Genomic DNA, 13,419 nt, shown 5'->3' on the forward strand with positions numbered 1-13,419 from the left:
AAGTTGTCCATCAGACCAAGCCTAGATAAGATTCAGATTTGATTTTCTGGCGAGAATTGTCCGTAAGTCTGCTTTGTTCTTCCTATAGGAAGCACAGAATGTAGGGTTTGTCTTTGTTTTAGTAGCTCAGGAGCTACAGAGGTCCATTATCTAGGTCTATTATTTCATCAGGGGCCATAAAATGATGATATTTCTTCTCCCAACCAGGCCAGGCATTGTCACAACTAGATTCACTTATGTAAAATATTGTGTTGGGTTTATGAATACGAAGTTGGGAGTTACACAGATCAATATTAAATTTGGGTTCTGCCACTTAATAACTGTAGGACCTTGGACAAATCGTTCAGACTTTCTATTACTTTTAGTATTCTAATCCAAAATGCTACAACATTTACATCAACCTCCAAAGGCTACTGTGGGGACTCTACGAGATTATGCATTCAGTTAAGTTTTATTCTGTCAAAAGTTGATGCTGAAGGCGGGCAGAGTTTGCCTCCCCAACATATGCCTTTATTTTGGATACTGATTATTTTAAGCAGGTTATTTTTAAGAAATAAAAGACTCAGGGAAAACCTTTGACCTTTCCCCTACCCGCCTAAAATAATTTAAGTAGAGGCCCTGCCCCAGGAGGGAGCTGCCCTCACAGGTAACCATAGTGTGTGACTGACGGGGAGGAACCCAGCAGGCCCATGTGACCCAGCTCCTCTGCGTCCCATTGTTCCAGGTGGCCCAGCAAACGTTAATCCACCAGACATTTGCTTTTCCATCTCCATGTGCACTGCCTTCCTGCCCTCTCAGGTGCCAAACCTCAACCCCCTTCTCCTCAGCTCAAGGTGACACAGAAGCCTCAAGTGCCAGACGTGTCGTGGGGTGGGGTGGGGGAGGCATGTTCTTAGGGAACCGCCGTATGCCCATACGTGATACATTTGGTTTTAGCCTATTAATCTGCCTCACGCCGATTTGCTTATTCGTCCAGCCAGAAGAACTAGGAGGAAAAAGAGGGGAAATCCCGCTCTCCCACAATGCTGCAACAAACGCTTGGACGCATGACATTTACTTGAGAAAGGTACTGCAAAGCACAACTTAGGGAATGGGAAAGCGGAACGGGAAAGGAAAACATACTCATTGATACTGAGATCCTGCTCTGGGCACCTGAGCCTCAACCCATCTGGGGTTCCCTCTGGGGAACCGTGTAGAATGACCTCTGAGGGGGTCACAGGTGGACAGGCTTACCCACCAGGTCCTTGCTCTCCTTGGTTGAGGGGACGTTCCTTTCTAGCACAGTACACTGCTCTATGCTAAGCAAGCTCCTGGAGCTGGAGAGAACATCCACGTGCCAAGAGGCCGACCGAGAAGGAGCCTGAGCCGGAAAGCCTCAGCCTGGGCACACTGGCCTGGCTGCGGGAAAGCAGAGGCAGGCGGAGGGGACCCCACAATATACCCTGCTTCTCTGTGCAGGTATAGTACCCCTCATGGTTCCTGGGCTAGGAAGGGCTAAACCAAGTTGGATGCTATGGTGGTTTGTGTATCCAGGGGTACGGGACATGCCGCCCCAGAATATGTTGCTTTGGCACAGTGACTAATTTAAACTGAAGGCACTTGAGAGTGGCTGAATGGGCAGGGCGAGATGTACAGTCTCTAAAAGGCTTTCAAATTGTTCCAGTTCACACGGAGTTCACCCCTTTTTTTCTTAAGGTTGTTGAGTGACTTTTCATTCCTGGGGCCAGAAGAACTTAACAAAAGTAGACACTGCTAGGAAAGAGGGTCTGGGAGTTGCCAGCTCCCAGGAGAAGCCCCGGGCAGACTCTGAGTAAGAGTCCCTGTGGTGGTTGCCTTGGCAACAAGAGTCTCAGGGAGACCAACTCCATCTCCTGGCCCTGTGCCAGGGGCCACCTAGCGGAAGGAAGATTTGATACCCTGCTGCCCTCTTTAGGAACGCTTAAAAGCTGGAAATAACCTTGAGCAATCATTTAACCTTCCGATTCCAGTCTCCTGGTCAATAAAATGATGAAGTTGCCTTTCCAAGCACATTTGTGGCTATATCTCTCTATGAAATTAAAAATGAATGTTATACCGGATCAAGTCATTTTTCAGGATAGCAATGTAACGAAGAAAACAAAGAGAACTATAAACCCAATAGTGATAAATGGAAAACACTTACTGAAAATCTGTACTTTTTAGCACGTCCCACACAAAACACATGAAGACGTCTCAGCCACCCTCATTTTCAAGACCTTTTCGTGAGATGGCTGCTTTGAGCAAAGTTAGATCCAAATGAATTGTTTAAAAAGACAGGGGGAAAAAAGACATAAAAGCCTGCCAAATGAACCAAACCTTCAGGAATGAAACCCGAGAAGCCAAATGCTTAACAGTGAGGATTAACAGTTGGCGTCTCAGGAATCACAGCAGATGTCACGTGTTCACTGTGCCATGTCATGAAGTCATCTTGCCTCCTCGCAGATGTCTGTCATTAAAGTGATTCAAAATTACGTTTTGAATCATGTGTTGTAAAGCTGAGAAACGTTTACTAGAGTATGTTTTTACTCAGTCTGGTTCAGGTAGTAGAGGATTGTGAAAATGTGGTTTGGTGTATGAATGTGTCTCCACATGTGTGTATGTATGTATGTGTGTGTGTGTGTGTTGTGTGGTACGTATAAGGCATATGATAGTGAATAAACTCAGAAACATAAGCTGTTTAAAAATATGAAGAATTTTAACAGTAAACTTGTTACTGAGTTCCAATGTACTAAATATTTAAACAGGTACTTAATTATTTAAGGTTATTATTCTACTTCACACACTTAATTGATCCTTGTAATTGGAAGGCTGCCTTTCCTGGGGAGAATGGGAGTGTCCGCGGTCGTGCTCAGCACAGGACTCCGCACTCCACCTGCCTTCTCCCCTTCGCCCTGAGCTGACGTATGGTGTCTGGACACCCCTTCTCTGTCACTATACTTAGCAGACTGGTGTGTTGTGTGTGTTCTGTGTAAGAATGGGTTGCCTCTGCCTAAATGCACTGGTAACACTGCTCAACTGAAGTGTGTTTCCTATAGTATCCCAGGTAACGCTGCTGGTGCGTCTTTTGTCATCGGACTCGCAGCGCTACAACTGGGGGATGAGGCCAACATTACGACGACACACTGCCCCTGCTTTCTCCATGAAAATGTGCCTAAAGCAGCTGCTGTTACCGTAACAATGAGGCGACTTTCAGCAATTTTACGTTTCCAGCTAGAGACATAACTCCTCAATTACTTTGCTGAGCCCTGCAGAATAACCTCTGTTCCTGTTCCAAGAACAGCAATAGCTCCCCAGCGGTGTGTAATGTAGGGGGAAGAAGGGAAATTCTGTTTTTACTTCTTAGAATAGGCGCCGTGGGTATGGAAGTGAGGAAATAATGACATAAGCTAGATGAGCTTGTATTCCTCTCGCTGGTCAACAGCGTCCCTTCTGTGGGCACTCACAGGTCTGGTTTCCCTTCAACTGACACAAGGCCCCTGGTCCCTTAACAGTTTTGCCTGATTTAGGTATAGAGTGACGTCACTTAGCCCAGGTCCCACACTTGGCTTATATGACGTATGATCGAACGATTTAAATAAAAAAATATATTAGAGTAAAAGACACACTGCTGTTAATCCCCCTCAAAACACTCCCCGTCGTCACTTTAGACACACTCACCCCATCATTCTTTACACTTCCACAGCAGTTCTGGAAGTCCTCCTTCATGAGTGTCTTTACTTCATCCTCCATCATGACAATGCTCCGTGTCACACATCACTTCTGCTATACGGCAATTTCTGTCACATAAAACCATTACGGTGTGTCCTCATCTACCTTATTCAGCAGAGCTGGCACCGTGCGACTTCTGGCTCTTCCCAAAGTCAAAAAGATTCAAGACATCGAGGCAGCCATGAAAGCCCAACTAGAGACACACAGGAAAGAGGACTTCCAGAACTGCTTCAGAAAGTGGCAAGAACAATGGGATAAGTGTGTTCAAAGCAGGGGGGAGGATTTTGAGGGGGATTAATGGCAATGTGTCTTTTACTGTAATATATATTTTAATTTAAATATTCACCATATTTATTTATCACACCTAGTACATCAGAATTAACTGGCAACCTTAAAAAATGCATTCTGTAAATGCTGATTCAGAATCAGTAATCTTAGGATTGGATTGTAGAAGACTCTTACACATGATGATTAATTTTATGTCAGTTTGACTGGCCTAAGGAAGGCGGAGATGGCTGGTGAAATGTTATTCCTGGGCGTGTCTGTAAGGTCCTTTCTGAAAGATTGGCGTTTGAGCAGGTAGACTGAGCACAGACGACGGCCCTCACTCATGCTGGTGGGCACCACCCCATCCCTGGAGAGCCTGAAGGAAAGCCAGGGGAGGGCCGGGAGATTTTTATTTTTTTACAGCTGTAAAATCCCACTCCTGCCTGAGCTCTTGCTGCATTTCTGCCCCTGCTCCTGTGAGCTTCTCCAGAGTGGAGCTGACAGAGTCTCCCATGTGCCATACGGCTTCAAATTCACCACCACTGATAACTAGTGGCGACCGAACCAAGGTCTCCACTTGACCTTGCCTCACTTCCTCGTCTACGAAGTGGCAATGACATAAACCGGCTGTTTCTTAAGACCGCTGTGAGAGCTGCACTCGATACGTAAATGCAAGCAGGAACGCAGTGTGGGCATGTAGAAAGTATCTGTGAGCCCTACTGGGTGCTGTCTATGACCCACTGTGTGAGCTGGCCACCCTGACAGTTCCTCCCAGGACCTGACTCACAGATGGCACCCACACCTGACTTCTGTGATGTGGCCAGGTGTGCTTGCAAAGTGCTTTCAGTGAATTTCCCAGTCTGCGTTAATTTACATATAATAATCATGTAACTACAATAGTCACATATATTTTGACTTTATATGTATTGGATGGGAACAGCGATTGTTGCTTTAACCAAAATTGCATTCCATTCCTTCTGCCTTGTGTAAATGACTTTGCTGCCTTTATCACAAACAATGGTATCTACAGGAATGATCACTGATTTTTTCACTTTCTACAGCTAAGCCGATTGCTGTAATGGCCTATGTGTGGACCCTTCCAGGGTCCACTGTCTGGATTTCTCTTCCAGGAGGCAAAGGGCAGCTTGGCATCAACTGAATTTTCCTAATCTGATCTTCTGAAGCTCATTCCTCTTAGAAAATTTTAGTTTCCTAATTTCTAGAATTAGTTCAGCAACAAAGAAGTTGGAATTACACGAAAAGAAATCCTTAACCGTCACCATTTTGTTTTGTCTGTTGCCAAACTCCCTCTATTGATTCTAACACCTTTCCCTCACACTGTTACTGGTCTCTTCTTACCAACTTCCTTGTATAGGGTCGTATGTTTTCTCTTAATTCAAAACGCTGCCAACAGAAATCACCTTCTCAGTTACTAAGTTTTTCTTAAAACACTCTGGACTCCCCAGCAAGCTCTTTACACTGGCCTGGAAAATTGATCACAGTTTCTTCTCTCCAGGTCTCCAACTTCCAAACGTAGGCAGTGACATTTAATTAAAGTTTCTGTGCCAGCATTCGTTTGAGCTTCTACATTTGCATGGGATCATTTGAAATCAAAGGAGAGAATCAAAAATAGCCAAGATGGTCGTCTTTAAAGCTACAGAAACGTCCACTTAATGTGAAGTCAGCCTTTAGCTAACCTTGGCGAAGTGAGAATTTCCTTCAACTCTGACTTGCTTTGTAACAGTATCAGGAGATGAGTGTCAAGGGGACCTTTTATAAGAACAACTAAATTACCTGCAAGTGACGGCACAAGAACACTGTGACAAACTAATGAAGTGGAAGTGAACCATAGCTCCCTTGCTGGTGTTTCTATGTTTCAAACATTCAAGTAAACAGTTACTATAGTCTCCTTTCATTAGCATCACACAGACTCTAACATTCACATTTATTTATTAAACACAGTTAGTAGATATATGTAAGGAAACATTAGCTCTTTTGTTCTCCCAGTTCAATAAATACAGAAACAAACTTGATGGAGTCATGCATTTTACATTGCTTACAAAACAAGAGAGCGCAGAGGAATGTCAGGGCAGTGACAATATCCTGTGTGACACTGTGATGGTGGGTCCATGCCACCATCCATCTGTCCAAACCCCTAGAAGGTATGACTCCAAGTGTGACCCTGATGGGAACCGTGGGCTCTGGGCGAGGGCGACGTGTCAGCGCAGGCTCATCAGGTGTCACACATGTCCTCTGGGGGGGAGGGGATAGGAGAGCCCTGGGAGGAAAAGTGGATGCCACATTGACAAGTAGAGGCGTATGAGGGGTTTTCACGTGTATCGGCATGTTTCAATACAGCTTACAACGTTTACACCCAGGGCCTGGGCTCTAGTCCCTACAACTGTATTATTTTCATAAAATATGCATGGTGGCTATCAAAATTTTATTTATTTCAAACCCGCGCTGAAACTGTACTCGAAGCTAATACCTGTAGCTGATATGTTATTTAAATTCTCATTTTGATCATGACGGTCAGAAGTACAGGTATTGGTCCCTCGTCCACAGACGACAGGGCAGTGGCCTTCCAGGGACAATATGGGAAATGGCAAAACAGCCTGCAATGGCACGGGTCACCCCAAGCAGGAACTAGCAAACAAGCCTTAGAAACTGAGCAGGGCTTCCTGCTGAATTCAGTGAAGATGCAGAGGTGAGGGAGTGTGCTCACAGCCCTAAGTCCAAAGGCAAGGTCATCACACGGTATTAGATTCAATAACATACGCAGACAGTGCGGACGGCTGCAGATACGCCGGCATCCGTGATGCCACTTTCCTCTTTACTTAGAACCCATACTGGTAAGTGACACTGTTCCTTGAAATTTTACCCCATAATATGTCCTAAAAACCCGCGACGCCTCGGTGACCTTCCCTCTGCCCTTGGCTGGTGGACACTGACGCAAACATAGAAGGTATGTTCCGACATGTTAAGGCTAACACTTTCCACAGATGCAGTTTATTGTCATATAATTATGTTTTTCCTTATACGTACATACATATATATTTGTATCAGCTAACGTGGGTTTCATCTCAGAATAGTGGGAGTTTACTCTAATAAGTTACTTTTTTAAGATAAAAGTTCATTTTGAGTTTTCCCCATCTTTATGAGGTATGATGACAATCAAAATTGCCGGTACGTATTTAAGGTGTGCGACGGGGTGTTTTAATGGACGTGCACATGGCGGATTGGTCACCACCATCGGGCTCCCCTGCTTCCCCGACAATAAGACCCAGCCGGACAGTCAGCTCTAATGCATCATTTGGACCAAAAACTAATATAAGACCAAGTATTATATGTTATGTTATGTCAAGTCATATTATATTATATTATACCTAATATTATATTATACCCTATATTATATTATACCCAATATTGTATTATACCCAATATTATATTATATCCTATATTATATTATATATTATAGTAGTATTATTATACTCGGTATCATATATTATATTATATTACATTACATTACATTATATTAAGACCCAGTCTTATCATAAAATAAGACCGGGTCTTACATTAATTCTTGCTCCAAAAGACGCATGAGAGCTGACGGTCCGGCCGGGTCTTACTTCCGGGGGAACACGGTAATTAATGAATCGCCTGCACAGTGACCTCCTTGCTGTCTCTATGGTGACAACCCCTGGGCTCTGCTCACTTAGCAAGTGGACAGCGCAGTAGGACTAAGTGCACTCGTGTGCTGGACATTAGGGCCCCCGCCTTATTTGCCTGTAACTGACAGCGTGGGATCTGTGACCAGCGTGTCCCCATGCGCCCAACCTTTCAGCTGCTGGCAAGCACTGTTCAGCTCTCCTTCACTATGAGACTGACTTTGCTGGGTTTTCGTTTTTTCAGATCCTACCCATAAGGGATACTAATGGTGATGCCCCCCCCCCCCCCCGCCAGGGTCCTAGCACCGAGTGGGTCCTTCGTGCAAAAGCCCCAGAAGTTGGCCTGTCAGCCGGCTCTCCTTGCCCTGCAACACGACCCTCGGCGGGGGTGGGGGTTCCCATTTCCACGCTGAGCCCTGCCCACCTGGGGGGTGGGGTCAGGCAGGCAAAATGACACTGTCCCGTGTACCCTTTTGGGAGGGTTGCTCTCATGCTTTTGGCTCCTCTGTGCTCCTGCAGCTTCTTACGTGGACCTTGAGCTCCCCGAGTTAATTTGTTTGTGGGTAGCTAATGGTTGTTTTTTGTCAGGGTTGGGAAGCTGGGATCTCCTCCCCACCTTGCTGACCAGGTTTTTCAATTTTAAGTTTTACAAAATATTTGTAGTTAAAGTATCTGATGTCTGCTAGATCCATAAGGAAAGAAATCCTCCTTCCTGACCGTTTTCTCTCTGGACCAGCTCCTCTCCTTAATGTCTTAAAGCTACAGTAACGAAGCCCCAGACTGTGGTTCAGAGCTGCTTCTCTCCGTGAATGCTCAGCTTTCTGCAAATTAACCTTGTTAAGTCCTTTAAAGCAAATAAGCTTGCAGAGCATTTGCATCCAATCAAATCTATTAATGCTTACACTACTATACTGTAAGGTTTCGCTATATGGTGTAATATTAATTTTAGATTATATCTTACTTAGACAAGAGTTCCCCCTTATCTGCAGGGCATACAAACCCCCAGTAGATGCCTGAAGCCGCAGATAATACCGGACCCGACTTACACTACCATGTTTCCTACACATACAGACCTGTGACAAAGTTTAATTTACCAATCAGACCCAGTAAAAGCTAACCCCGATAATTAGTAATAAAACAGAACAATTATAACAATATACTGTGACAAAAGTCATGTGACCGTGGTCTTTCTCTCTCTCATCTGACCCCATTGACTCACCTTGACTTAAAGGAAGCACATTCCTGCATGTCACTGGCGAATCCGAATTGCCAGCATCACGGCTCCTGCGTTTTGGGGTCTTTAGGAAGCAAAACCAGGGCGACCTGAACACAGCCCAGTGAGAGCAATACCGCCACATGCTATCTATCAGGAGCGACTGCGACCTGCAGTGGTCCTCCCGCACTGAGCGTCCACCTGGAGACACTGGACCCACCAACGCATCACGTCCCGGTGGGGGCGGGGCAGAGCGCATCACGCGAGATTTCATCACACTACTTAGAAAGGCGCAATATAGGTAAGTGAAACCTCGGAGAGTGAAATTGTGGGTGCGGGCGAACTACTGTATTATTTTTACAAATTTAATTAATCCAAAATGAAATCCCCCTGAGACCCTAATATTTCTCCTTTCCCATTCTTCCCACTGTCTTTGTTCTTTACCTCCGGAGAGGCACGTGCAGAGGTGGGAGAAGGTTCTAGGACTCTGCCTGTGCACAGGGACCCTGGGATGGAATGGCAGGCAGGAGAGGAATGGCAGGTAGAGAGGCCTAATGGCTGGGGAGAGAGAAGTGCCTGAGATCCTATCTGCAAGCACTACCAGAGTACTTCTTAAAACTCAGCCACCACTACCTGCAGAAGTATTTAATACATCCCAAAGGAAGGACGAGACAGAGTGCTGCCAAATAAACAGTTCTCCTTTTGGAGATATTAAAATGTGAAAACATGTTCTTCTTGGATGCAGTGTAATAAATGGAACCGGGAAAAGGCTTTGTGTTTATTGCAGAGAATTGATGTTATTTAGAATAAGATTTATTATATGTGTTTTCCCTGAGATGTTTGTTAAGTAAATCTTTTTTGAGCATGACATTGAATTTGCTAGGAGTAAAATTCCTGTTCATCATTTAAAAAACACGACTCAATTTCTAAAGGAACAAAATAGACAACATCAATTCTTCAACATAACTAGATAAAGTAAAAATTTTATGGACGTTCAATGAGTTTTATTTTGTTATTTTATTTGTAATTTTCAGTATCTGTCATTTAAACTCAAGTCAAAATGCACAAAGAACTTTACTCATTTCTTGAATGCCTGCTGTTGAAAAAAAGTATATGAGCATGCAAAATTATAAACTTCCTGCCTAGAACAAATCAGATTAAAATTAGCTAATGAAATAAGACCTAAAGGAGAATCATCTGAGTGAAAGCTTCATTTCACAAGAAATAACTTTGAAAATAGTTTCCTACACAAAGCAAATTGCAAATCCTATGAGATTTGAAAAAGGAACGTTGAAAGGACTGTGAATGGTGCAATGAGTGCTACCGAGGTATGAGCCACACTTTGAAAACGATAGCAATAGATTTCATAACCAGTTAAGATCAAGGGGTGTTATATTAAAATAGTTTCAACTTCTTCAGGAATGAAAATGTAGACGTTTTACATTAGCGGCAATTCAGAGAAGTAGGTAAGTTGAAGAATCTCAGGAGATAAATAATGCTGACTGCAGTCTTTAGGTAATAACGGCATTTTCTCTAAAAGCTAGAGAAAAATTAATGCCTCAAACTCTGTTTTATCTTCCATATACCCATAATAAAAATTCTCTTGGACTCTTTCGGGTGTCATTGAAGGAGCTAATGAAATACACAAGAATTTGCAAAAAAATAGAACCACTTACATACAAAATGCTTTCACAGAGTGAAAAAATGCAACAATTTCACTGAATTTAAACTATCTTATTTTAGTTCTCCACAGTAGCGGCTGTTTCGGAAGCTTTAAATCAGGTGTGTCCAAACTTTTTTCAACGTTTTTCACCAAGGGCCATATGCAGTAAAATACACAAACAGCCGGGCCACTCACTCGAGGTGACGTACGTATTGCCTCACCTGGTTTATTTACGTAAACTAAATATAGTTTTGGAATTTGCTGCCAGCCAATTAACAATGGATTGCGGGCCGCAGTTGGCCCGCGGGCCGCAATTTGGACACCCCTGCTTTAAATAATGATTTCAGTTATTTCAATAGACTGCTTACTTTCCAGGCTGTTAGCTTTTTTGTCAGTTAAGAAAATTGTAATCCATGTGGAGTTTTTCAAGAACCATTTACACAGGAAGTTTTAAAAAATATATGTATAATCCTAATAAAAATCATAATTGTAGGTATCACCAACTATGTGTAATGATTTAATTTGTGGGAAGCATAGCTGAGTTAGCTTTCTTCACACTAAGATCACAGTAGGTAGGAACCCTTCACATGTCATGTGGACCCATCCTTTTCATCAACACCATGACTTCTGAAAAGTTGGTTGTGTTGAAGATCTTCTATTTTATTAAAAAAAAGAAAAAGAAAAAGGCAAACATATTTCAGTTTTAAATATTGATTTGAACTATCCTGAGTAGAACATTCTTTCACACTGCTGTAAACCATGTGTTATCTTTAGAATGGTAGTTGGTCTGTAACTGGCTACATTTTTCTCACTCAGAAAACATTTGTGGGGTCCCGCACTAGAGACTGACGCTGTGGAGCTGAAAAGCTGCCGTTTTCTCAGCTGCTGAGCACCCTCGAGGCCTCATACAGCTGACACGCTGGCTTTAGCTGGTCATCAAAGGCTCGTCAAGGTAATCTTGTGAATACAAAAAAATAGTGATAATGAGTCCACAGTTGTTCATTGTTTCTCTCTGTCCTGGGATAATTCTTTGTCTTTCAACCACTGGGGAATTTCATATAATCCTTCTGCTTTGCTTACTTCCAAGAACGGGACTGAAAACCATCATTTAGACCCAAGAACAAATGATAATAGAGCATATATTTTCACCTCCTACAGACACTTTTCTTTATACACCAAAATGGCACGCCAAGAGTCAGCCTTTGTATGAGGATTTCAGACACTGGCAATTGGTGGGAGGGATCCAGAGACAAGGTGGGATTCTGGATAACCTCCCAGAAATCCCTTCATTCGGTCCATTTGGAAAGGCACTCGCCTACCTGAGTGCAAAGCCTCAGTGTTTTCAAAATAGAAATAAATGTGACTGCACATGTAATTTGAAAGTTTCTAGTAGACATTTTTTATAAAATTTAAAAACAAAAGTCATAAATAATGATCATGTCAACATGTAATATCTCCCAGTCATTTTTTTTCACATTGCCTTTGAAATCTGGTGTGGGTTCCAGTTACGGCTTCTATCTGAACCAGCACAGTGTAAGTGCTCAGTGGTCACCTGTGGCCAGGCGTTCCCACACCAGACAGCACAAAATGCAAAAATAATTACCAGTGAAAGATGAGACTGGTCAACAGCCATATGACTGGTGTATCCAGATAAGGAGGTTTCCAGGGTTCCCAGAGGTGGGAGGCAGCAGGGTGCCAGAGGACAAGTTAGGATTACAGACAGACAGGAGGGGGTGCTTTTCTGCACTGGAGAGAATGACACGGTGAAGACAGGAGGAGGAGGTCTTGAGGTCCTGGGATTTGAGGCGACTGTGCAGACACACATGTAGGGAAATGAGGTGTGGATTCCGTGGAGAAGAGCGATTCGCAGGGTACCTCACTGCACACAGGAAGCAAGGAAGCAAGGAGCAGAAAGTGCCTATGTGCTAACCGGAGCGTCAGCTTCCAAGGCTGTCACAGGAGATAGAGGCCCGGCGGGGGAGGGTTTCGGGACAGAGGTAGAGGTGGAACCTGACTCAGGTGCCCCATGTGTGGGCGAGGTGGGGCTCTGACCACTGAGAAGGAGGTAGAGATGATGACGTATGTGAGACAGGGTTTGGCAGGTCAGAACCTGCGGACGCAAGGCAGGGTCCACGTGGGTACACAAGGTCCTCCAGGCACTCTCTCTAGAAAGTGGGCAGTGAAAGGCAAGAAGGACGTGCTGTCACATGGCGGTCCATGTGCCTCAGTTTTCTAATCCAGATCCCCAAGGCAGTTGTTTTACTGTACACATCTCATGACAGACAAGCTCACGATTTTACCCGGGACCTCGACAAATAAACTGTGCTTCAATTTCCATTTGTTTGACGTGTTTCAGGAGGCAGACTTCTTTCTGCATCTCTATGATAGGCACTGTGTCACTACAGCATCAACTCTCCATTAAAACTGGAATGATCCAGTGTAGTCCGATTGTGCAGAAAGGAAATGTCTGGCACAATAAACAAATGATACCGGTTCTCTAAGCTTCTCATGGGAAATGGGAACGATGCTGAAGGTCTGTTCCCTGAATAGAGAGTCCTATTTACAAAGAACAAAGTGCCCTTGGTATGGAAGTTATCTGTGGCAACGGCACACTCATTTGTCGCCCCGTTGTCCCCTCTAAGCTCCAACCCTGCTCAGGTGTCCAGCAGCTCCCTCCTGTTCCCAACAGCCCAAGTTCAGGTTCTTCACAGTGTCAGTCACATTTGGGCCCAAACATATTTTTTCATCATTATCTCCTACAAATGTCAAATCTCATTCAACTTTTCCAAGCACTCTTGATTTTTTTTTTTTTTAACCTCTCAGATTGTCCTTTCAGGCTGACTTCTCCCCCTTTCTTCTCAGCCTCACTTTCGCCCATAGCC

The 13,419-nt window shown here is 44.0% G+C and overlaps 1 protein-coding gene across 1 annotated transcript in view; it reads right to left on the reverse strand.

The window, feature by feature from the left end:
• The window catches only part of CSMD1 (CUB and Sushi multiple domains 1), a 1,609,724-nt gene that overhangs the window by 558,487 nt on the left and 1,037,818 nt on the right, over nt 1–13,419 (reverse strand). The window lies entirely within an intron of this gene.

The sequence above is a fragment of the Rhinolophus ferrumequinum genome, chromosome 4, assembly GCF_004115265.2.
Source record: "Rhinolophus ferrumequinum isolate MPI-CBG mRhiFer1 chromosome 4, mRhiFer1_v1.p, whole genome shotgun sequence".
Lineage (NCBI taxonomy): Eukaryota > Metazoa > Chordata > Mammalia > Chiroptera > Rhinolophidae > Rhinolophus > Rhinolophus ferrumequinum.